Source organism: Rhinolophus sinicus, linkage group LG01, assembly GCF_036562045.2.
Source record: "Rhinolophus sinicus isolate RSC01 linkage group LG01, ASM3656204v1, whole genome shotgun sequence".
NCBI lineage: Eukaryota > Metazoa > Chordata > Mammalia > Chiroptera > Rhinolophidae > Rhinolophus > Rhinolophus sinicus.
In genome coordinates this window covers 111,137,243-111,164,251 of record NC_133751.1, presented here as the reverse complement: position 1 = coordinate 111,164,251, position 27,009 = coordinate 111,137,243, and the positions used below count along the sequence as shown (strand labels likewise).

Sequence of the window (27,009 nt, the reverse complement as noted above, 5' to 3'; positions counted from 1 at the left end):
GGGCTGGGTGAATGGGGGCTGTTGTGTAAGGGCCAGTGGAATTCAGGTAATTACAGAAGTCCATGTTTGCCCAACACTGGGGAGTCTGGAGGAAGCCTGGGCTACTGGTGTCTTATCCCAATTAATTCTTAGTCAAGACCATCCTGTAAATTTTACTTTCTCAACTATGTTAGTTCATGAGGGTTGTCAAAACAAACTACCGCAGAATGGGGGGCTTAAGCAACAGCAATTTATTTCTCACAGTTCTGGAAGCTAGAAATGTGAGATCAAAATGTTGTCAGGGATGGTTCTTCCTCAGTCCTCTCTCCTTTGCTTGTAGCTAGCTGTCTTCTCCCTTAGTGTTCACATGGTCTTTCTTCTGTGTGTGTCTCTGTCCTAATGTCCTCTTCTTAGAAGGACAAAAGATATATTGGGTTAGTATCTACTAAATAGCCTCATTTTAACTTATCTACTTCTTTAAAGACCTTATCTCCAAATATATTCATATTCTGAGGTACTGAGGGTTAAGACTTCAACAGACGAATTTGGGGCAACACAATTCAGCCCATAACACCAACTTTTGTAATAACCTGAGGCTTTGAGTGACCGGTGTTTGTCAGCGTTTGGGCAGCTCGTGAAGGAGGATTTGAGCAGGCCCTCCAGTCTCCGCAGAGCGTGCTGTGTTCTCTCTTCCGAAGCTGCTATCCTCTGTGTCCCTCCAGGTTCCCCACCTTGCTGCTTGGAAGCCTCTGCTACTGCTGGTCCTATGGGGAATAAATGTAACCATTAGCTCCTAAAGCAGTGCAGAACCTGTCACTGTGCAGGCCACTTCAACTCCCAGTCAGAGCCCCATGGTGCTCCCCCGATGTCCCCAGGTGAGAGATAGAGCCCCAGGCCCTGGTGGAGAAAAGATCACCCAGGTCCCATGAGGTGCCATGATGTTCTCATAATTGCCTCCTCTAGCTTTGTTTGTTCTCCTCCCCCTCTCCCTCCAAATTCAGTAACCATGAATGCCATGTCCTGCCATCACCCTTGCGCATCAAATAGAACAATGACTAACCTTCCCACAGTGTCCTTAACAGGCTAGCTCTAGAAGAGATGGCCTTTCTGCCAGGCGTGTCCATCCGTGGTAGCCCCACACAGACGAGCATACAGATTGCAATTGTGTGGGCATTAGCAGTCCCACAACGAACAGACCTAATTCGCGGCCTCATGAATATTTGTAAAAGGAATTCCAAATCGAGGCGAGTCACATTCCAGCCTAATGCGAGTGAATGGCCAGAATGCTAATGATTTCAGGATATATATCCGTGCCTGTGTTGTGCTGTTATATCATTATCACCACATGACGTGTGTGATGGGCTGCAGGGAATTGTCCAGATGCAGCCAGGTGTGCTTACTGGTCCAAACAGGTTCATCTTCCCTTTGCTGTCTTTTGCTTTAAAAACAAGTATGGGAAAGTAATAGCAGAAAAGGAATTATGTTATAAGAACACACACAACGTTTTGCAATTTGATGGTGCAGTGCCCTTTGCTGGGGAGTAGGGCATCTCTCTTCTTCTCCTTTGGATCCTAAGATGACTTTGCCAAATGTGCTCATTTTACTGTGAGAAGTGAGGCTAGATGCCTGCCTGGGATTGCAACCTGCTTGACGTAAAGAGAGAAAGAAACACACTGAATGAGTCACTCCACTTGGGGATAAAGTGTCCAGTTGGTATTATTAAGACTTAATGAGTACATTTCAAGCAAATGTCTGGCAATTATTTTCTAGTGATGTATGACAACTTGCTGTTTGTACAGGCTTACAAAATGTTACAGCATTTCATTAATTTGCCCTTCATTAGCTATGTAATTTTGCTAATGATCCCATCTGCATCATATTCTGCCAGCTTACTGACAAAGCCTTGTGGAGAGCAGCAGGGTCTGCCCCTGTGCCCGTGATACATGAACACAGGACGCCCTGAGCCCCTCCCACTGCTTTTTTCACCTCTGCTTCAAAGTGGAGCAAATCTCATATTGACAAATGAACAACAAATCCACATATGAAATTGCACATTTATTGGAAAGGTAGAAATGTGAAATTAGCAAATCTGTTCATTGTGTGTGATTGCCCTAGGAGAACGAGGCTGTTCATCAACTGCGTTTCCTCCAGGCTGGTTTAAACACATCTGTGCTATCCACATGTAGGTTCTGCGCTCGCTCCATTCCCCAGCCACACCAGCAGGGAGCGGCTGCTCTGCCTGGGGGAGGAGCGGTGAGGGCAGGGAGCTGCGGCGGGGGAGGGGGGAATGGGGGATGGAGGGGTGAACGGGTGGTTGGGAGGGGCAGAGCACTGTGTGCAGCCGCGCGGCATCCTGGGGGAGTTCTGGCCCGCTGCAGAACATTGCAAGGCTCAGTTCGCCTCTGTGAACCTCTTTCCTCATTTGTGAAGTGGAGACAATGACCACACACTTCGTAGGGATGCTCAGAAGATTAAATGATGCACTCATGGAAGCTTCTTGGTAAATAGCAGAGAACCACAAGTAATAAGTCTCCTCTCTATCATTGAGCAGGAAAAAATTAATCCAGGCCCTGAAAGCAAGGAGCCAAGGGAGGCAGGGGCTGTTGAGGATGTGAGGTAAGCCTCTCATAAGCCTTTAAAGCAGAAACATAAATAAAAGCTAGTTTTTAAAGTGAGGAAAGTGCAAATGAGAGAACACAAGGTCAGCCCTGTTTGCAGCACCTTCACCTGTAGGCATGTGATTCTCATCAGGCCTTGGACACTGGCCTCTGAGATGGCGCCAGCTGACCGGCCCATAGATGAGAATGAGATGACATCCTTTTGTCATTTTCATTGACTGTACCTGAATCTAAGGAGTTTAAGCATCTTACTAGATGGGCCAGCTGGTTTTCTTTTCTGTGAGTTGCCTGCACATATCCTATCCCATTTACTTTGTTGTATTGTTTTTGTCTTGATTTATAGAAGTTCTTTCTGTATTCTGGTGACTATTATAGTTTTTCTTGGCAAATGTCTCCTCCAACCTAGTGTGTCTTCTTTTAATTTTGCTTATTTTGGATCATAAATATTTTATTCTAATGTATCAAATTTATCAATCTTTTATGTTCTGTGCTGTTTTGTCTTTTAAAAAAATATTTACCTACCATGATGTGATAAAAATGTATTTTCTTCTAAACTTTTGTGTTTTTATTGTTCATGTTGAAATCTTTAATCCACCAAGAATATACATTTTATTTATTTGTGAGCTAATTTTATGTTATTTTCCCATAAGCAGGTCAATTGTCCCAACACAGTAACTGAAGAGCCAATTTGTAATGCTGCATTTTTACATTCATTCTCCATATACCTGGCATGCTCTTCAAATTCAGGCTTCAGCTAAATTCACTTCCTTGAAGTGAGGAGAATGGAGAGACAGGGAAGGTAATAACAAGTTGAAGATAAGGCCCTCCATCCGCCATTTCTTTGATTAGAGTAACCACATTCCTAATTGTCATATGTCACAGGACTATCATGAAAATTTATAGCCTCTGTTTTCTTCCCTGTGAGGCAGGATCAGCTTATTCCCTTCTTTGCCCTCCAAGAAGGGAGTAGCTTTCTTCCTGAACTGATTGTTTTACCTTCTGTGAAATATAATTGAGAAGAAAAGAGAAGAGGAGGACAAAAGATGTGCCAGGCTATATTGACTGAGAAATGTTTCTGAGTTCGGAAGAAAGTATAAGGTGTTGAAAGTATAAGGGAGGAAAGGAAGGAGGACGTGAGGGGTGTTGCAGGATGAATGAACGACCTACCACCTAACATCCTCCAGGTGCAAGTGAAGAACAGACTTTTAAGATGATTTCATTATTTCATTTTGGTGGTGAACTGCACTCAAATGCAACAGTGCTTTGAGATAGAACTACATGGACATTGATTCCAGGAAAGATTTCATTTCAAAGTTGATGGTTAAAGTTCAAAGTTAAGATGGCAGTTTGAAATCACCGCATAGCAGTAAAACTGACCAAGAGCAAGCACAGATCACTGAGATTATAATATTACAACATGAATGCAAACAAAACAAAATAAAACTGTTGACTAATGAAGGAAATATACCATTCTGCGTAGGCACAGACTCAAATGTTAAATTTTGTTCTGACATCCCAGAACCTCATTAATCCTGAAAATGTGAACTAGTAACCCTAAAACCGAAGAGAAGCAAAGTGAATGGTTAACCTTCACATTTTCCTGTTGTTCTTAAAGCAAAGAGATAGTTGGAGCTGGGAGAAATAAGTGAGAATGAGAAGAGTACACAGCAGTTTTGTATATCTTAACATTGAGGCTTCATTATTCCCATTGAGTCAAGGAAATATCCAAAGCCCGAGGGTGCTCATGTCCCAGGCAAGGGAATTACGTATTAGTGTGATGGTGATGGGGTATAGGGGCTGGAGGAATTCTGGTGCAGAATATTAAAGCTTCTCACAGGACTAGCTGTACATGGGTCATCGCACTAAGGCTGCCGACAGAGGGACCCCAGACCCTCCAGGTGCTCACCATGTCCTCAGGCCACAAAGACCTACCAGAGTTCAAAGCACTCACCCCTGTCTTCCGATGATGACTAGAAAGAGGACAGCAGCTGGCTCCAGATACTGCGTGCTGAGAGGGAATGAGTCACTCACACTCCACCACAGAAATGTAGCTGCACTACCTAAGCCTGAATGGGAGGGAAAGAAAAAACATGGCAACTGTGAAAACTCACTGCCACAAAACAAATAATAATAATAAATGAATGATTGAATATAAAGACATGTAGTGTATCATGCCCAAGACATGCAAAAACTATAGGAAGAAAATAAACCTAAGTGGATAAATACAGGAAAATATATCAATATTCCTTTACAACATAGAATAGGTTAATAAGAACACAAATTTTAAAGCTCTAAGAAAAGGTAAAACACACACACACACACACACACACACACACACACACAAAATGAGACCAAAAGAAAGACTAACAATTTAAGGACACAAATTGGGGACCAAAACAACACTCAGACCCAGTGAAATATTAAAAACAGTGAAGAACTGAATAGTCAGTACTGGCAATTGAATTACCTGCAGAAAGCCTTGATTTAAAATAAGCAAAGCAGCACACCACCACTCTAGCGGAGCTCTTGGTCTGCTGCCCCACCCCCGCCCTTGCCTCCAGTGCATGTTCAAGATCCAACACCATAACTGACTCCAAGCACTTCACAACCAATAAAAAAGGAAGAATCTTTGAATTAAAGGCTGAGGTCAACAATGAAAAGAAAGAAGAGAGGAAGGAGGCCGTGAAGGAAGTAATTGTGAGACAGGTTAGTTAGCATGTTGCTAGGTAGACAGGGAGGTCGCTGGTGGAATAAACAAAGACAGCCATATCCTGAAACTTCAGGTTTTGAAATCATTCCTTTGTTCCAGGACATAATGTAACAAGGCCTTGAGGTTAATCATAAAATTCCTTTTGGCCTGACAAATGGAGCAGATCTGATAGATAAGAGTGGGTTATTTTCCTTCAGAATGGGCAAGCAGAACAAACCTGGTAGAAAAATTTTATTAGAAGGTACCAGTTCCCTTCCTCAAACAGCGCCCCTTCCCCAAACAGACGAGGGAAGGTATAAAAGAGCTTTTGCCTCAGTCACTGGGAACTCCCATTTGGGACCCCTTTCACTCAGGAGCTCTGACCCATGGCTTTCAATAAACTATCTTCTTTTTAAAACTCTTTGTGTTTCCTAGGTCCATGTTTCCATTCTTTGGTCTCACAAAACACAATCCTGACACTCACTCACTCACTCACTCCAAAGTCCCCTACATAATTTGGGGGCTCACACAGGCAAAATTCTCCTTCAATTGCTGCTATGACAGTGGGGGAGGATGTTAGCTCTCTCTTTTCAGATGTAGTGAACTGTGTGCAGACCAAAAACCTGGAATTAAAGAAGCTTGTGTATCTCTCCTTGATGAACTATGCCAAGAGTCAGCCAGGCATGGCCATCATGGCTGTCAACAGCCTTGTGAAGGGCTGTGACCATCCCAATCCTCTGATTCGGGCCTTGGCAGTCAGAACGCTGGGTTGCATACAGTGCTTGAAGGGTGAAGCTCCTTATGCATGGTAAAACTCCATGACATCAGTGCCCAAATGGTGGAAGATCAGGGATTTCTGGACTCTCTGTAGGATCTCAGAGCAGATTCAAATCCAACAGTGATGGCTAATGATATAGCAGCACTATCTAAAATCAGTGACTTTCACCCAAACAGATCTGAACCCACAGAACATTAACAAGCTGCTGACAGCCCTGAATGAGTGCACTAAATGGGGACAGATTTTCATCCTGGACTGCCTATCTAATTACAACCCTAAGGATGACCGGAGGTTCAGAGCATCTGTGAGTGGGTGACTCCCTGGGTATCTCATGCCAGCTTAGCAGTGGGGCTTTCAGCAGTAAAAGTCCTAATGAAATGTCTAGAGTTGTTACCCAAGGATTCTGACTACTACAACATACTGCTGAAGAAGCTGGCCCCTCCACTTGTCATTCGCTTCTGGGGAGCCAGAGGTACCCTGAGAAACATCGACTTAACTGTCCAGAAAAGGCCTGAAATCTTAAAGGCGGAAATCGAAGTCTTCTTTTTGAAGTACAATGATCCCACCTATGTTAAACTGGAGAAGTGGACATCATGATTCATCTGGCATCCCATGTCATTATTGCTCAGGTTCCGGCAGAACTGAAGGCAGGTGCCACAGAGGTGGATGCTGTGTTTGCAAAATAGTGCGGGCTATGCACCTCTGGTGTGCCATCAGGTGGGGCAATCTGCAGGACGCTGTGTAAGCGCATTGCATGGTCTCATGCAGACCAAAGCAAATCATGTGGCTGTATAGAGCATTAATTATGAACACAAAATGAACTCTAACAATTCTGATACCTATGTCAGTCACCAAGCGACAGTCATGCCAGAGCACCACGTGAAAGCTGTAACCAGTGAACGCCTTAACCAGAGAAATCCAGATGCAGGTGGAGTGTGACTATCTGGACGGCTTTATTGGATTGTAGATGAGCTTCATGGGACTGCAGATGGGCGCACTGCACCGTCTTGAGCATAAGATCAGCGCTCTGACGGCTCATCACTCAGGCCTCACCTGACGAGTTGATAGCCACATCTGCATTCATCCCAGATGGAATGCTGGGAGCTTTGCCTCCTGACCATCTCACCAGCCTGGCCCGATGCCCGACACTATGAATCCCAGAGCCATGTGGACTCTTGGGGAACTCTGGACTCTCTCTTTCTCTCATCCTTCTTTCCTAAGACTCTTTGCCTTGCCTAACCCTATTGCTTGTGAGCCTCTTGTGTGAAACCGCTCTACCTTGACCATTGGAGGCTGTCCTCTTACTGGAGCCTTGGTTAATGCCCATGGTAAACTGAGTCAGTAGGTCTAGAGCCATGGCTTTAGTCTAATAAAGTGTGACATTGTGGAAAGACACAGACGTGTGTGAGACTGCTACTCTGATAGTCATGCGTCTCTCACAACAGTGGTCCAAGAGGTGATGGTTGTCATTAGGGACACTTCCGCAGGGACCCCCTAAGAGTGAAATATCATCACCACTCTGTGTGAGAACTTAGGCTCCAGCGGCTATGGTTTGGATCGTGGAAGACTATGCCGAAAGGATTGACAGTGCAGATGAGTGACTAGAGAGCTTCCTGGAGAGTTTTCATGATAAAAGCACCCTGGTGCAACTTGCTCTGCTTACTACCATAGTGAAGCTGTTTCTCAAGAAGCCATCAGAAACACAGGAGCAAGGACAGCAGGTCTTGAGTTTCGCAACACAGGATGCTGACAATTCTGACCTTCAAGATAGGGGCTATATTTATTGGTGCCTTCTTTCAATGGACCCTGTCACAGCCAAAGAAGTAGTCTTGTCTGAGAAACCACTCATCTCTGAGGAGACATATCTTATTGAGCCAACTCTGCTGGATGAGCTAATGTGCCGTATTGGTTCTTTGGATTCTGTGTACCACAAGCCTCCCAATACCTTTGTGGAAGGAAGTAATGGCACAGATAGGTGTGGCACCTGGTGGATATGTGGCTCCTAAGGCTGTATGACTGACAGCAGTAAAAGCTAGAGGCTTGGAGATTTCCGGGACATTTACTCCTTACCAAGGACACATCTATATGAAAATGAACTTCACCAACAAAGCTCTGCAGCACATGACAGACTTTGCAATACAGTTTAGCATGAATAGCTTTGGTGTCATTCCTCAGCACTCCTCTGGCCATCCATACACCTCCAATGCCAAACCAGAGAAGTGACGTCTCCCTGTCTGTCAATACCTTAGGCTCAGAGGGAACCTGGGCCTAGTGATGAAGACGAAACCTCTGAATAAACTGCAGGTGGTTGTGAAAAATAATACAGATGTCTTCTAGTTCAGATGTTTCATCCCACTCAATGTGCTTTTTGTAGAAGATGGTAAAATGGAGCACCAGGTCTTCTTTGAAACATGGAAAGATATTCCCAGTGATAAGGAGCTTCAGTTCCAGATTAAGGAATGTCATTTAAATATGGATACTGTTTCTAGCAAATTGTAAAACAACATTTATACTACTGCCAAGAGGAATGTGGAAGGGTGTGACACGCTGTACCAGTCCCTGAAGTTCACTAATGGCATTTGGATCTCGGCTGAGCTTCATATCCAGCTCGGAAACCCCAATTATACACTGTCGCTGAAGTGCAGAGCTCCTGAAGTCTCTCAGTACATCTACCAGGCCTATGACAGCATTTTGAAAAATTAATAGACTGGTCTGGTGCCCTCTGGCCACCCTATGATTGGTGAAAGCCAAGAACTCTTAACTGGAAGAAATTGTATTGCTATGTAGAATCTGAACCCAAATACAAGGCCATCCTTCAAAGTACTGACTAGTCTAATGTGTGCTGATATTAGGGCACAACCTGTTGGATAGTTTTAGCTGCTTGTGAACATTTTAGCTGCTTGTGAACTGCTTAAATCACTTCCCACCTCTTATCACCTGCTGCTGCTGTCTGTCCTTACTTGTAGGCTTCTCTATATTGGCCGGCATTTTTTAGTGTAGTTTGATATTTTGTAACTGAGACCTCATTTAAAAAGCAGAAAAATATTAAAGTAAGGAAAAGTGTCAAAAATAAAATAAAGCAATTAGAGACAAGATGACATGGAAGAAAGACAAAGTTATCTAAAGATAACTAGGTCCCTGAAAAGGAGACCTTAGCAAAGGTAACAAAACACATATTCTTATACACAAGGAAAAACTTACCCCAAGAGGAAACTTCCTAATTCTGAAATTCAAAAGTACATATCAGATTCCAGGAAAATCAGGTAAACTAACCTCAAGTAGATCATGCATAGAATGGCATTTTGTGAGGGGGAAGGAGATGGCATCAGATTTTTCTTGGGCACTATTTGATGCCATAAAGACATGAAATTAGTTCTAAATATTCTAAGGGAAATAAAGTATTTTCAAGAATAGTGTACTAAACATTCAGATATTACAGCTCCAGGCTGATCATCTCAAAGGTGACAGATTTGAAGAAGCATAAGACCCTTAAGCTCAATTTGAAAACAAAAACAAATTGAAACAAATGAATAAACAAACAAAAGCCTACCAACAGTGAATGGCAGCCAGTGGAAGAACTTAGATATGGGAGAGCCAAAAGAGAGGGCAGTCAGGGCACCAAGCTTTGGACAAGTTTACACATTGTGACAAGGCTAAAAATCATAAAAAAAAAGTGTTTATGTAATCAAATGTGAACATTATAAACATTACCAATATAAAAATAATAATTGATTAATATGACCTGTAGGGAGGGAAGCTGAGAGGAATGGGGAAGCAATATTGTCCTTATATTTCAATAATGTCCTTATATTTCAGGTGCTAAGTTGAAACTATATAAAATCAAAACATGCAGTTTAAATTATTACAACCTCTTAGCATTTTATAACCTATTTTCTTATTGTTAAAAAGGTTTGTTCTATAATAAGATTTCTTATAGGGACAAAACTTATATTTGAAGCCCTATATTAAGATTACTAGCTAGAGCACAGAGACTGGAGCGGAGGGACCAATATGAAAGTGAGATGTGGGAAAGGATAACTGAAGAAAATGGGAAGGCAAGGCAGAAGCAGTGGGGAGGGGTCAGATGGATGTGACAGAGATTTGGAAGTAGAAGCAGGAGGATGTGGGGATACATTACAGAGTATGCATGGAAGGCTCACAAAGGCCCCAGGCATCTAGGTGGGGCCAGCCAGGAGCAGTGGTCAAAGTCTAAAGACAAGGCTGAAAGAGGCAGGGTCAAGTGGGAGAGTGAGAGAAGGAGACCTGTGCAGGAGCAGCCAGTGGTGATGGGCCATAGTCTGCTTCCTCCCCCATGATTATGTGCAGCAGTGTTCACCTGACTCCATTCATCTGACTCAAAGGCCATGCAAGTTCAAAAGTGTATGGCTGCACACAGCAACTCCGGACAGGTTCTAGTCCCAGCAAACATGAGAGTGCTGAGACTGACACAACTTCTAACACCATGACTCTGGAATCTCAATCAAATCGTGTTTTAACTTTTATATAAGCACAAACAACCCAAAAGCACTTTCTAGCCATTTAGCAGATGTCCTTGTCTATTCTACTCCTTCTACCTGGGGAAGGTGCCCCAGGTAGAAGGTCCATAAATGGGCACAGCTTCCCTACTGCTGAGTTGGCAGTAGCTGCTCCTGAGAGTCTGGCCCCTGGTGCAGGGAATGGACGCTTCATCTTGCTTTTTCAAAGGCTGCCAAACCCTGTTTGGGTGATTTGGCTGGGCATCCTCTAAGGCCCATGCTTTGTCAGGGCTAGCACAGTCTGAGCTCTTTGCGTGAGCTAACTTGTTTGCATGTCATGACACCCCTGATGTGGCAGATTATGCTTTGCAGATGTGACCACAACACTGCCACCATCCTATGGCTAATAGTAGCATGAGACTTTGATGCCCTCCAATGGTGATGGGTGTCTCCTTGAAAGTCAAGCTGTTTTGACTGTTCTGGTCAATAGCATATGGTGGAAGTGATACAGCAGAGTTAGCATGTCCCTAGGTAGACAGGGAGGTCCCTGGTAGAATAAACAAAGACAGTCATATCCTAAAACTTTGGGTTTTGAAATCATTTCTTTTCTCCAGGACATAATGTGACAAGGCCTTGAGGTTAATCATAAAATTCCTTTTGGCCTGACAAATGGAGCAGATCTGATAGATAAGAGTGGGTTCCTTTGCTAATTCCTTTAGGATGGGCAAGCAGAACAAACCTGGTAGACGGATTTCATTAGAAGGCGCCAGTTCCCTTCTTCAAACAGCTCCCCTTCCCCAAGCAGGCAAGGGAAGGTATAAAAGTAAGAGCTTTTGCCTCAGTCACGGGCACCCCCATTCGGGACCCCCTCCCACTCAGGAGCTGCAACCTCTTCTCCTGCCTCTAATAAACTATCCTCTTTTTAAAACATTTTGCCTCTCCCTGGTCCGTGTTTCCATTCTTTGTCTTCACGAGACACAATCCCGGCCCATACCCAGAAACTGCTAGCAGATCCAACATCACCTACATCAGAAGTGACACCAGATAACTTTGAAGGCTGGTTCATAGAAGATGCTGTAGCTCCCACTTTTCTAGATTACTCCTGGAGGCCTTCAGCACATTATAAGCAGTCCAACTGCCTCGAGGTTGCGGGATGCAAGAAAACCCAAACTAGCTCATTTGAAGAGAACACATGAGGAGAACCTTGGGCTGTGTGAGGAGAGAGATGTCTAGCCATCCACTGCTGCTTTATCCACAGACTCCAGCTCCAGCACCGGCCTCTGTATAACTGCCATGACTCCAGCAGAGATGCCGAACCAGATCTGTCCAACAAAACCCTTCCTGAATTGAAGTCCACAAACACCTTGAGAGAAAACATGATTGCTGCTGTTTTAAACCACTAACTCTGGTGATTTATTTTGCAATAATAGACAACCAAATACCTATGACACAATAATTTTTTTAGGCCCTCCATTTAATCAATAAGGAAACTGAGATACAAAAAATTAACTCCGCCAAATTTATGCAATTACTAATGGCAGAACCAGAATTTTAATCCCAAACTGTCTGGTTCCAGAATGCCTGCTCCTAACCAGTGTGCCAGGCTGCTTGTTGCAGAGACAAGACAGGAGAAAGGAAGTATTGGGAGTCGGCCGGGCTCATGCTGGGTGCAGGCCCCACTCAACTGCCCACATTCATCATGAAGCTGCCCCTCAGAGACCTCTGTGCTGTGGTGCCCATGACCAGTGATCCACATCTTGTCTCAAGTGTTCTTTTTGTTTGTTGAATGTTTTCCTTTCCCAGAGCTGTAGTGACTGTTTCCTTAAGGACAGAAGAAAGTATAAAAATCGGTCCAGTAAAATGTATGATCACATCGTGCTTCTTGAACAGACTCAATAATAATCAGCAGCAAATTAGAAAAAAGTAATCACAGGTGGAGGAGGTCCTTTTTTTTTGTCATCAAGGTCATTTCTGCCCAGAATTACTGGGAACCAGCAAAGAGCTGCTGATGGGAAACCAGAAGTTGATGTCTAAATTCCTGTGCAAAAAGGTGCATTGTCTTCTGGTTCCATCTAAAGGGCGGGCCTTTGTCATATCCTGGGGCCAGCAGCATTGTTCAGGCCCAGGTCAGCTGATATGTTGAGACAGCAGAGCTAGTGGTGGTAGCAACTGCTTTTTATTGTCCCCCCTCCCCCACCCCATCTCCCCCACTGGCGAACAGCTTCTACAATATCTCCAACTTTACAATGGCAGTGTTGTGGAGATGTGACCACAACAATTCTTAGAATAAAAAATAAAAAAAAAGAGTGGTTTCGAAGATTACATATTTTTCTTCTTTTTGAATATGTGTAATAGGAAAAAAATATATTTATGATTAGCCCTGTGGTTTGGGAAAATGGATCACAAGGAAAATTCCTTTGTTTGCAGAGGGACCTGGAAGAAGAGGCATTTAACATTTAATTTGCCAATGGCAAGATCAGGGAGGGAGGAGGCTGGAGATAGCACAGTGAAACAGCATATGGAGAATCCTAGAGAGACAGGTAACCTGGGAATAGCAGGTTGTAAGAACACAATTCAGTTTTTCTGTGCATATAAATTCCTATGCATCTGCAAGGATATGCTTTCTCTGGCTTTTATAGAACCCTTCCACATGGCATGCTACTACGGCTGGAGGTGGAGTCAGGGCTTCTGTTGCTGGGCTATTTTAGTTGTGGTCAAATGTGGATGCAATAGAGTGCTGACTTTGGCCTCACTGTAGGTGTGGGAAGATAGATGATGCCCACAGAGCAGTCGCCTCCAGGTTACACTGATAAGCAAATGAACCTTTTTTGATGATGGTGAACAAATCACACCTCAATGACTTGTTTACTTCGTTGAACTTTCTTTTCTTCATTAGGAAATGTTGCACAATACATCATTGTTTAAGGTTTAATTGTAGGATCATTTTCCATACTGAAATAACTTGGCAAGTAAAACAAAAGTGTATTAATAGTTGTGTTAACACTACAGCGAGTAACAATGGTTTTTATAGCTACGAATGTCCTTATGTAAAAATTGTTGTTTTCCAAGATACATAGTATCCCCAGAAGAACTGTGCCACATATTTCAATTTCTATGTGAGAAAAACATTTCCATTGCAGAAATGCTGTGACAACTTGTTGAAGCTGATAGAAAATGTTTTTGGTCAGCATAATGTATGCAAACAGTATGCGACTCAGGGGTAAGAACAAAGGTACGGAAGGCCAGCAAATGAAAACGAGAAGGCTCACAGTCAGATACAATGACTCACACTTGAGTGGCATCAGGACCACCTAGAAGGCAGCACAAAGGAGGTGGTTGGGCTCTAGCCCAAAAGTTTAGGATTCAGTACGTCTGAGTCAGGACCCAAGTATTCTCATGTTTAACAAGTTCCCAGGTGATACTGACACTGTTGGTCCAGGTACCACACGTAGAAGACACTGGCATGATGGAAAACATGCTTTGAGTTTTGTGTTTTTTTTTCAATAGTAGTGCTTTTATTTTTTTATTTTTTATTTTTTTTTCAAATTTATTTATTTATTTTTTAATTAGTTTCAGGTGCACAAGACAAAGCAAAACTTAGACGTTTATCATTTATATCCCTCACACTGTGTGAACCCCCCTCCCCCCATCCACTATCCCTCTGTACGTTCCCCAAATTAATTTTCAAACCCCCATGACCATCTTGTGGTTACCGACTATTTTTCAAAACCTCTCACCTTCCCCTTATCCCCACCCCCCCGCCCCTCCAGCAACCCTCTGTTTTTCCTCCATGTTTCCAAAACTGTCCATGCTTTGAGTTTGAAGTCAACCAGTCATGGATTCAAATCCTTTCAGTACCATTTATTTTCAGGTCACCTTGGATATGTTATTTAATTTACTTATCTTTTCCCCTTCTTATTAAATAATAAAAATACAAAACCAGCTTTCAAGATGATTGTAGAGATTAAATGAGATTGTGTAAATGACAAAGTTGAAGGGCATCAGTGTAGGTATTTAATAAATAATAATGATTCTGCTTAATATTCATTGAAAATCTTATCTTTAATATTCACCTTTTTAAAGAAAGCTACGTAGGATAATAGAAGTCTCTCTCTTTTTTAATTAGTTTCAGGTGCACAAAACAATGTAATAGCTAGACATTTATCATTTATATCCCTCACACAGTGATAACCCCCCTCCCCCCATCTACTATCTTTCTGACATCGCACACAGCCATTACATTTCCACTGTCTCTATTCCTAATGCTGTACTCCACTTCATTCATATATATATATAAAATTATAGGTGGCATTCATTATTGTTCAGCTTCAGCTTCAGGTGTACAGTGCAGTGATCAGGCATCTACATCATCCCTGAAGTGTTCTCCCTAATAAGACAAGTGTCCATCAGATACCCTACAAAATCTTTACAACATTGTTGATTATATTCCCCAACCTGACTTTCGTATCCCCCTGGCCATCTTGTAGTTACTGACTGTGCTTTCTAATCCCCTCACCTTCCCCCTTATTCCCACCCCCCTCCCATCTAGCAACCTTCAGTTTTTCCTCTATGTCTCCAAAACTGTTTCTGATTAGGTCATTCACTTATTTTTTCTTTAGATTCCACATATAAATGAGATCATATGGTATTTGTCTTTCTCTGTCTTATTTCACTTAGCATAAAGTTCTCTAGGTCCACCCATATTGTTGCAAAAGGTAAGATTTCATTCTTCTTTATGGCTGCGTAATACTCCATTGTATAAATGTACCACAGTTTCTTAATCCAGTCATCTACTGATGGGCATTTTGGTTGTTTCCATGTCTTGGCTGTTGTGTATAGTGCTGCAATAAGCATAGAGATGCATAAATTTTTTTGAATTAGAGTTTTGGATTTCTCCAGATAGACACCTAGGAGTGGAATTCCTGGGTCATAATGTAGCTCCATTTCCAGGTTTTTGAGATATCTCCATACTGTTTTCCATAGTGGCTGCACCAATCTGCAATCCCACCAACAGTGCACAAGGGTTCCCTTTTCTCTGTATCCTCACCAGCATTTGTTGTTTGTTGATTTACTGATGATAACCATCTTGACTGGGGTGAGGTGGTATCTCATTGTGGTTTTTATTTTCATTTCTCTAATGATTAGTGTAGTTGAGCATTTTTTCCTATGTCTATTTGCCACCTGTATGCCTGTTTAGAAAAATGTCTCTTCATGTCGGAAAATAGAAGTCTCTTGACATAAAATATTTTATTTTTTTAGAGAAGCATTTAAGTGCTTACTGTATATCAGAATTTGGGCTAGTTCCTGGGATTCACTTTGTTATATAATTGTTTTACTAACTAGGCAGTAAACTTACCTTTTGAAAACCTCTTGCTTGGAAGAAGGCTAAACGACTAAATATCAATATGGAGACTCCCCATCTAGAGGAGGGGAACGGTGCACAGATACTGGAGTCCCAGATGCAAGCCCCCCGCTCCACCACTGAATATGAAATGGGAGAGTTTACTGATTAATGTTCTTGAGATGCTAGCCCAGGGCAGATCCAAGTTTATCTCCATACACTTTCCAGGTTCTCTAATGGGAGAAAGTTGTGGTTTCTCCACTTAGTAAATAATCAACTCAGAGATCAATACTTTCTTCACTGGGTAAACATGAATGTTTCTACCTTGTTTCACCGAAAATAAGACCTACCCTAAAAATAAGCCCCAGTTAAAATTGTCAGCCAGACGGACACATTTAGTACATTATGACGATGTTCCAGAAGAAGATGACATGACTGTATTTGAATAAATGTAGATTGTTGTACATGAAAAAATAAGACATACTTTGAAAATACGCCCTAATGCATATCTTGGAGCAAAAGAAATAATATAAGATGCAGTCTTATTTTCGGGGAAACTTGGTAAGCAGACATTGGACAGTCTGCTCTGCTTGAAGAGAATATTTTTGCTCATGGAAAGTCATCCAAATAAAAGTGATGATGCAGATGCTGTTGACTTGACATTTTGAGTCTGGCCCATCATTTTCTCTTGTGTGACTTTGATAAAGAAGCTTGGCCTTATTTTCCTCTTAAAAAACATTAAGAAAATAACATTGAATTTGCAAGACTCTTATAAGTATGAGAAGTAATTTATATCAAAGACCTTTTTGAGACAAGATGTAGTTGTAGTATCTAAGATACACATGTGCTCCTTGATTTCAATCATTCCAAACCCAGGACTTTCTGCAGACCTCAGACTTCATTCATTTGTGTTTATCTTGAATTCTGGGGTCCCTACCCACTTCCTTTTCCAACTCTTTTAACAATGAGTTGTGTAAAAAAGTAAAATAAATTATTGTATCAGATGACTTTATAAGACAAGGCAAGACAAAAACATAGTCCTCCTACGTAAACGGGTCAATATTCATTAATAACTAAAATTCAGTGGTCCATTTAACCTGCAGAACAAGTTGTCTTTTTTCCTCCCCTTCCATTTCCACTTCCACATTATCTCCTCTGTTACCTCCCACTTTCACTTCAATTCAGCCAGAGCACTCATCCTACTGTACAGACAATGTGTGCAATGTGTGTATATCTCTGGGGCTGCTCTGTGCTTGTCAAGTTCCATCTAAGTAAAAAAGTTATAGGAATGGAAACAGAGATCCACTAATACTTTCCCCACATCTTGTCCAAGGTCATATAATGTTTTAGGAGGGTTCTCCAGAAGCAAAAGCTGAGAAAGAGTTAGGAATGTGAGGGGTTGGGAGGCAGATGTTAACTGGGAATAAAAAAGAGGGTGAGACATCAGGAGTGGTCAAAGTGAGCCTCACATCTCAATGACATCTGACAGTCTCAGCCAATCCAACTGGGAGCTCAGAGCAAAGATCGCCTGAGAGAGGAGCCCTGCGTTAAATGGGAATGGTCAGTTTCTGGTAGTTTAGCCATGCTTAGTCACTGGCTGGAGCTTTCCAGGAAGAGCAGCCTCAGCTCTGATGCTAAGACTGGATCCCAAAATTTCTAACAGCTGTGGGCTGTCAGCGAATACGCTCTTTGCAGGGTGACCTGGCCAGTGTTGCCATACCACTAGAGTAATAACACTGTCACCTGAATCCTGGGCTATCTGACTCCAAAGCTGACGCTTTTTCCATCATTTCACCCAAGTTATTTGCTGTACATGGGTCTGCTGAGAAGAGGGGTTTGGCTGCATTCCATAGGCACTTAGGATTCCAGAACCTCAGGAGGATGTCACCAAACATATTTCAGGGTACTCAACATCATCCATTCAGCTGATTCAAACAACAACCTCACCTGACAGGTGCGGAGGAGGTGGTTGGCCAAAACTACCTTCTCTAGTCTAACTTTCACTGGAGCCTGGTTTAAGGTTATAAACATTTGCCCAGATATTAATAAAAACCTCTAGTTTAATGCTATTGTTATATCACCCTTGCCTGGGAATTCAGAGGTAAATAAGGGATTTAGTAAGGTGGGATATGGGCACCAAAATATACACAACTCTTAAGTATGTAACATATTTTCCACTTGTTTTTAAATGATAACTTCTACAATTATTTCTTAAATTCGCACTACTTCTGATCATTCAACTCCATTTTCCTCTCTTTCTTACCTCTGTTTGGGTTATAGTAAAAACCCATAGGCTCATGCAGGGTGAACCAAATGGTAACAAACTATAAACAGACGCAGGCACTTGAGAGGAATCCCTTTCAAGTAGAAGTCCAGAAGCCATGCCTAAACACCAAAGTGAACTTAAAAATCTACTTTGTAATTTCCATTTTCAGTTATAATATGCAAAGAGCTTGGATAATAATTCTGATTCTTACTATAAGAAAACGCAGGAGACTGAAAATCAACTTTGCTTAGGCCCATCAGAAAACTGAGGTTTCAGGGCAAACTACCAATCCAAAATCTGGAGAAACCAGTATTTAGAGTAAGACACAGCTGAGATCTACAAACCTGGAGTAGAAGCTGCTGCAAACAAAACCTAGTGGAAACACATAAATGCTAATTTTGAAAAACTGCTGGAGGCTAAATGTGGACTAGTCTAGGACTGAAAAACTCCTAAAAATAACAATCTTATTTTTTGGGCCTCATCTCTAGGAAACCCTCTAGATCCTCATAGGGAACATCTAGAAAGGTACCTTCAGGGATTTAACAGGGAGGTGGGGAGTAACCCTTGTGAAATAAGCCTGGCAACTTCCCCATAACAAAGGCCTAATCTCCCAGGGGAAACACTTTGCCAGTAATTTATCCCAGGTGGGGAGAGGGAATTACTTCCACCCCAAATAATTATATTTCATGTCTCATCTAACAGAAAAAATAACCAGGATTTCAAGAAAACAAATTGTGAATTCTGTAGTCAGGGGATTGAATAGAGGATAGAGATCGAAAAAGCTGTATCAAAGGAGAAATATTTTTGGAGTTCACATCCCAGAAAAAAAATAAGATTTAGTGAGACAATTATTGAATAATATTGCTAACCCAAACATTACAATTACCCCCAAAATACCCCAATGTAATACAATAGCAGCAAAATAAAACTGAAAACATTACGAGGCACACATTCTCTCTGAGGGAAGCCCTAAAGTTAAATGGAAACAAAAACAAGGACACTAGAGGAATTTGAAGCCCCTGGTACCTATAGCTTCAGCAAACATTAAACATAATCCAACTACTAACCAGAGTAAAATAAATCCTCCTACTAAAGGCTTATTTATCTCAGTTTCTATTGCCAGGTTTGAATGACTGGATTTAAAAAAAAAAAAAAATTACAGTGCATGTCAAAGCCAAACAAAAACATACTTTGAAGAGAAAAAGCAGTATAAGAACCCAGGCTTAGATATGACACAGATGTTGAAATTATCAGAGAACATAAAAGAACTATGATCAAATTGTAAAGGGCTCTAATGGGAAATGTAGACAATACGAAAACAATATGGAAGTATATAAATGAATAAAAGTGCTAAGAAAGAATCAAAATCAAACACGAAGTCAGAAATACAATAATAACAATAAAGAATGCCTTCGTAGGCTCATCAATAAACTTGATACAGCCAAGGAAAGAATCAATGAGCTTGAATACAGGACTACAAAAACTTCTCAAAGTGCAAAGGAAAGATAAATAAAGAAAAAAGATCCATAACAGTAATACAGAACAAATCATTCAGGAAATCTAGGATGATATCAAAATGAGTAATTAATATACCAGAAAAAGAAATTACTTCACCAAAATGAGTGAATGGAGAAGAAATATTTAATATTATCATGGCCTAAAATTTTCCAAAATGTAAAATAAACACCAAACCATCATAGATCCAGAAAGCTCACAAAACATCAAGCAGAATAAATATGTCCTTCTCTCAAATACACCCACACATATTATTAAATTTGCAGAAAACTAAAGACAAAGAAAAAATAAATGAGCCAAAAGTGTGGGGAATGAAGGGGGTTACATATGGAGGAACAAGGATAATAATTACAGTGGATTTCTCATGAGAAACCATATAAGCAATAAGAGAGTGGAATAAAATATCTGAATTACAGAAAGAAAAAAGATCCACCAGCCTAGAATTCTATATTGAACAAAATATTGTTCAGATGTGAAGGAGAAATATTTTCTCAGACCAAAACAAACAGAAAAATCTGAGAAAATTCAACAGCAAATCTGCCCAGCAAGAAGTGTTGAAAGAAATTCTTCAGTAGAAAATACTGTAATTTGTATAAATTAGACATTAGGATTTACATAAAGTAAGAAAGATCATCATAAAATAAATAAATGACCCCTTCATTTATTTCAGTATCCATCCATGTTATTACAAATGCCAGTATTTCATCTTTTCTTATGGCTGAGTAATATTCCACTGTGTATAGTCGTATGTACCACATCTTCTTTATCCAATCATCTACTGAAAGACACTTTGGTTGTATCTATATTTTAGCCACCATGAATAATGAATGCTGCAGTGAACATAGGGGTACATGTATCATTCTGGATGAATGTTTTCAGGTTTTTTGGATAGACACCCAGAAGAGGGATTGTTGCGTTGGGTGGTAATTCTATTCTTAATTTTTTAGGAATATCCATACTATTTTCCACAGTGGCTGCACCAACTTACATTCCCACCAACAGTGTATGAGAGTTCCTTTTTCTCCACAGCCTCTCCAACAATTGTTACTACTTGTCTTGTTGATGAGAGCCATTGTAACAGGTGTGAGGTGTATCTCATTGTGGTTATGATGTGTGTTACCCTAATAGCTAGTGAAATTGAGCATCTTTTCAAATACCCCTTGGTCATTTGTATGTCTTCTTGGGAGAAATATCTATTCAGGTCCTCTGTCCATTTTTGAATTGGATTGTTTGTTCTTGAGTTCTATGAGTTCATTAAATATGTTGTATGTCAGTTCTGTATCAGAGGTATTGTTGGCAAATATCTTCTCCCATTCAGTTGGTTGCCTCTTTCTTTTGTTGATGGTTCCTTTTGCTGTGCAGAAGCTTTTTAGTTTGATATAGTCCCATTCATTTATTTTTGCTTGTACTTACCTTGCCTTTGAGGTAAAATTTATAAAAATCTTCTCTGAACTCAAGGTCTGTAAATTTAGTGCCTATGCTTTCTTCTATGCAATTTATTATTTCAGGTCTTATGTTTAGGTCTTTGATCAATTTTGGGTTAATTTTGGTACACGTGACAGATAACAGTCTAGTTTCAGTTTTTTTGCATGTGGCTTTCCAATTTTCCCAGCACCATATATTGAAGAGACTTTTTTCTGCATTTCATGTTTTTGGCTCCTTTGTTTAAAATCGTCTGCCAATATATGGGGGGGTGGGTGTATTTCTGGGTTCTCAATTTTATTCCATTGGTCTGTTTTTCTGCTAATACCATGTTGTTTTGATTATTGTTGCTTTTTAGTATAAATTGAAGTCAGGGAGTGTGATACCTCCATTATTGTTCTTTTTTCTTAAGATTGCTTTGGCTATTCGGGGCCTTTTGCGATTCCATACAAATCTGATATTTTTTTGTTCTGTTTCTTAAAAAAAAAAATACCTAGGAATAAACTTAACAAAGGATGTAAAGGACCTACACACTGAAAACTATAAGACATTTTTAGAAGGAATTGAAGAAGACACAAAGAATGGAAAGATATTCCATGTTCATGAATTGGAAGAATCAACATAGTTAAAGTAGCAATACTACCCAAAGAAATATACAGATTTAATGCAATCCTCATCAAAATCCCAATGGCATTCTTTTTAAATTGCAATTTCTAAAGGAATTGTTTTTTTCATTTCTTTTCTGAAGTTTCATTGTTAGTATATAGATATGCAATGGATTTTTGTACATTGATTTTGTATCCTGCAACTTCACTGTATTCATTCATTGTTTCTAATAGTTTTTGGTGGAGTCTTTAGGGTTTTCCATATAAAGAATCATGTTATCTGCAAAACGTGAAAATTTAAATTCTTCATTCCCATTTTAAATGGCTTTTATTTCTTTCTCTTACCTGATTGCTTTGGTTAGAACTTCCAAAACTACTGACTCCGGATGGTGAACACAGAATGCAATATATAGGTGATATGTTATAAACATGTATACTTGAAACCTATATAGTTTTACTAACCAATGTCACCCCAATAAATTTAATAAAATAAAATAAATAAATAAATAAATAAATAAATAAATAAATAAATAATATCTTACTTTAATTCTTAATTGTACTGAAAGGTAACTGCTTGTTAAAACAATAATACTAACAATGTATTGTGTAATTATAACATGTATATATCTCTGGAATTCATGGCAGCGATATCCAGAAGGATGAGAGAGAGGAATATAGGGCACTCTGTTATAAGATACCTTCACTATATATGAAGTGTCATGCTGTTATTTAAAAGTAGAATTTTATTAGTTAAAAATGTGTATTGTAAACTCTAGGGCAACCATTATTTTTAAAAATAATTCTTGATGTGGTAAGAGAAAAGATAAAATCAACTTATAAAAGTGCTCAATTAAAACAAGAGAAGACAGAAAAAGGAGGAAAATAAGACAAGGAAAAATGCAATCAATAGAAAACAGTTACAAACATCAAAATTAGTTCATCTGTATTAATAATTATTTAAAATGTGAATGGTATAAATACATCAGTGAAAAGTCAAAAATTGTCAGAGTTGATTTTAAAAAAAGACTCAACTATAAGTTTCCTACAAAAAAATCCACTTTAAAAATGAAGACTCAAATAAGGTAAATATAAAGGAATGATGGAAAATATACCATGATAACAACAATCAAAAGAAAACTAGAGTAGCTATATTAATTTCTGACAAAGCAGACTTCAGAGCAAGGAATATTATCAGGGATAAAAAGGATATAATTATTACATAATTATAAGTAATTATGGGATTAATTCATTAAGAGATGGAAGAATCCTAAACATGTATATACCTAAAAAAAATTTTTCTTAAGTATAAAAATACGTGAGGTAAAAACTAATAATTCTGAAGGAGAAATGGACAATTCAACTATTATGGAGAGTTCAACATCTTTCTTAAGTAATTGATGGATGATGAAGGCAGAAAATCAGTAATCATATAGTTGCCACTGAGGACCTTAGCAGCCCGTGCAACAGCCATGGATTCTCCATGACTTTCACAGTAAAGGACCCAGTAGTGTTCATCAGTGTGTATCCCAACAGCTTGCTCCACTGTGAATATCAGCCACTCTTGCCACTGAGGAACAACAGCCCACACTCCAGAGTCTTGCTCTGTGGCTACTCCAGGAGCATCTGCATCTCAGATACCAGATGTACCACTGCTACGGGCTAACCAGTGTCTCAGACCACAAAGCCTCTCTCTCTTTATGTGCACCCACACTTTGGACCTTTGCCCTTGGCCCTTGGCTGCTAAAAGCACACCATGATCATACACACCAGAGCCACCACTGCTATGGACTATCCTGTGCTCCAGACCTTGGAGCTGCTGTCACTCCACAAATGTTCACACCCCAGTCCCTGCTTCCATAGCTTCACTGGAAACCCACGATTTAAGCAGTGGAGGCACTACTGCTACAGACCACCCAATGCCTCTGACTCCCACATGTTAGACACCTATGCCACCACCAGTATAAGGTCACTCACAAGCCAGAAGAGGTGACAAGCATTCACTCAGCCACAACATTCCCCATGGAAGAAAAAGAGATCAAGTAGTTTCCAGGAGCATTTGCCACTGTAGAAACTAACAGCCCTCACCAACATTGTAGACCACCTGCACTCTTGGCCATTGACAACCTCTGCAATCTTTGCCAAAGGCTAACCTCAGCTGACGAAGCTGCATGACTACGCATCTGGGCCTCCTTTGGAACTGTGACTGACATGCCCCACCCACCCTTTATTCTTGCACCCACCCACAAATGATAACTTTTTCCTATCAAACTAGTCTATAAAAATTGGAAGAGTTGGATGGTGCATCATATGCACAGACATCAATGCAAGACTACAAGAAATATGAAAAGTCAAGAAAAAATAAACACCATCAAAGGAACACAATAATTTTTTCAGTAACCAACCCCCCAAAAATAGAGACTACAAATTACCAGACAAAGAACTCAAAATAATTGTTTCAGGAATCTCAGCAAGGTATGAGAGAATACAGATGGGCAACTCAACAAATTCAGCAAAACAATGAACAAAGTGAGTTCAAGTAAGAAATCTAAATAAAAGTCCTGGAAATACACACTGTTCCCCAGTAAAGTCCTATTCCCCTTCCTCTATAAAATCTTAAAAAGAAACATAAATAGCTATTGTCTTTCTCTCTCTTTTTTGCTTTCTGTCTCTCTATCTCTGTCTTTCCCTGTTTCTGTCTGTCTGTCTCTCTCTCTGACTCTCTTTCTGTCTCTCTCTGTCTCTTTCTGCCTCCCTCTAGCTCTCATCTTCTTTCTCCCTCCCGCCTTGGCCAGGCCCATTCTCTTTCCAGAGAATGTATTACTAATACCAGCAGCCTAGACCCCTCTCTCCAACTTCAGATAGGCCTGCTCTCTTCCCTGAGGACATATCACTAATAAACCCTGCTTGCATACTAATCAGCTTACTGATCTTTGATTCTTCACTGAGTCTACAAGAAGAACCAATATTCCCTTAACATTTCTAATATATATTCATCACCCAACTTCAGAAAATTCAGGGGACAATAGAAATTTACCGATAATTATACCATGCAGAATCATTCAGTAATAACATTTAGATGATTTCCATTCAGCTTTTTTCTACATGCATTTTAATATACTTCAGATAATTTTAAACATATTATATCATATCTTACTTTTTAACTTATTATTTTTCCATTGAATTATAAAATTTTCATACGGTTCATTTAAAAGTTGCATAATAAATACTTTAAAAATAATAATGTATTAATTTCTATTTACAAATGTTACATATATTTATTTATTTATCCTCAGTCTTTTCTCTATACATATATATTCACATATATGTGGTTATATATCTTTGTTTCCTTTACAATATTGGGATCATATAACCTGTTAGGCAAGGCTGGAGGGATAAGTAGCGGGAGACCAAAATTGGTCTATTAGAATTTATTTAGCATGTTTGAGCTGCAGGAGGTCAGGCTAGAAAAGACCATAACCTCCCTGAGCAAAGAGGAGTATGGAGTTTTATAGGAGGGAGTAAACGAGGCTGTTCCCCCTTCAACGCTTCAGGGGGTTTTCATTTTATATATATATATATATATAAATGATTCTGGAACTGAATGACTGAAATGAACAATGTAATGAGAATAAAGGCAGCAGACTTGATCAAGCAGTAGAAAGAGTCTGTGAACTCAAAGACATTTGAAATTATCCAGTCAGGAAAAAAAAAAGATTGAAGAAATTCTACATAAATTATGACGTACTGTCAAATAAAATAATGTTTGACTAAAGGGAGTTCCAGTAGCAATGAGAAGGAGAAAGCGGTGGAAAGTTTATTTAAATAATGTTGAACTTTCCAAATCTGAGAGGAGCTAGGGACATCCAGATACATGAAGATTATAGGTCCCCACACAGATTCAACTCAAAGAAGACTTCGCAGAGACACATTATAATCAAACTATCAAAAATCAAAGACAAAGAGAAATCTTGAAAGCAACAAGAGGAAAAAGAAAATATCATACAAGGGAAACCATGAAGCCGTCAGTGGACTTCTCAGCAGAATACTTTTGGGCAAGGACAGTAGAATGATATATTCAAAGGGCTGAAAGAAAAAATAAGATTCCAAGCAAGAATATTATACTCGACAAAGTTGTACTTCAGAAATGGATAGATAAAGATTTTCCCAGACAAACAAAAGTTGAGGGAAAAAAGTTGAGTTCATCACCACTTGACTTGCCTTACCCTGCCTTACCAAAAATGCTAAAGGGAATTCTTCAAGCTGAAATGAAAGGACGCTGCTAGTAAAATGAACATCTATTACAGTAGAAAACTCATTGATGAGGTATGTACATAGTCAAATTCATAATACTGTGATGGTGGTAATATAAATCACTTTAACTGTAGTATAAAAGTGAAAAAACAAAATTATTAAGTACAACTCTAACTACAATAATTTAATAGATATACAATATAAAAAAGATGCAAATTGTGACATCAAAAACATAAAATGTAGGGTAGGGAGTAAAAGGGTACAATTTTCATATATAATTGAAGTTAACTTATTATCAGCTTAAAACAGACTGCTATGATTATAAAATATTTTATGTAAGCTTAATGGTAATCACAAAGCAAACACCTATAGTAGATATAAAAAAGATAAAGAAAAAGGAACCAAAGGATAACACTATGGAAAGCATCATATCACAAAGAAAGACAGCAAGAGAGGAAGAAAGAAACAAAGGAACTAGAAAGCCTCTTGAAATCTCCCCTGGAATTTACAACAAATTGAACAACTATAATTCCACAAAGGACTACCTGCTCAACAGACAGGCAAGACTAAGAGGCATGCAATTGAAATCATCTAAAGGTGGGCAAATTGGGCGAGCAGGGGAGGACGGAAGCGAGAAGTGTGGGTCCATGTAGGCACAGGACGCAGAGCTAGCTCGGAATTCTGAGTTCCCTGCATTCCATAACTACTGCAGCCACAGGAGAGGAGAGAACTTGGACTGCTAGTGCCCTGCTTATGGCCCACAGTCCCGCCTGAGGGGTCAGCATATAACACGGCTTAACCCAATGCTCATGGCAGAGATCTCGGAGCAAAGACTGAGGGAACAAGGGTGAAAATGTCAGTTTAAGCCCTCACTGCTGAGCAGAGGATAGAAGGCATAGGCACAGAGCCTAGCTGCTCTCTACCCACCCTCCAAGCTCACCCCACCCTCACCCTCCCAGTGCTAGAAACGGAAGAGTAGCAGTGTCAGATCAAAAGAACAAAATATTCACAGTTCTGAGAACTGTGGCCAACAGCCGTGGACTCGGAGCCCAACTAGTTCTCGCAAAAGG

The 27,009-nt window shown here is 40.1% G+C and overlaps 1 pseudogene; it reads left to right on the top strand.

Moving 5' to 3' along the window:
• The first annotated feature begins 844 nt into the window (after positions 1-844).
• On the top strand, positions 845-8,767 carry LOC109460514 (AP-2 complex subunit beta; annotated as a pseudogene).
• The last annotated feature ends 18,242 nt before the right edge of the window (positions 8,768-27,009 follow it).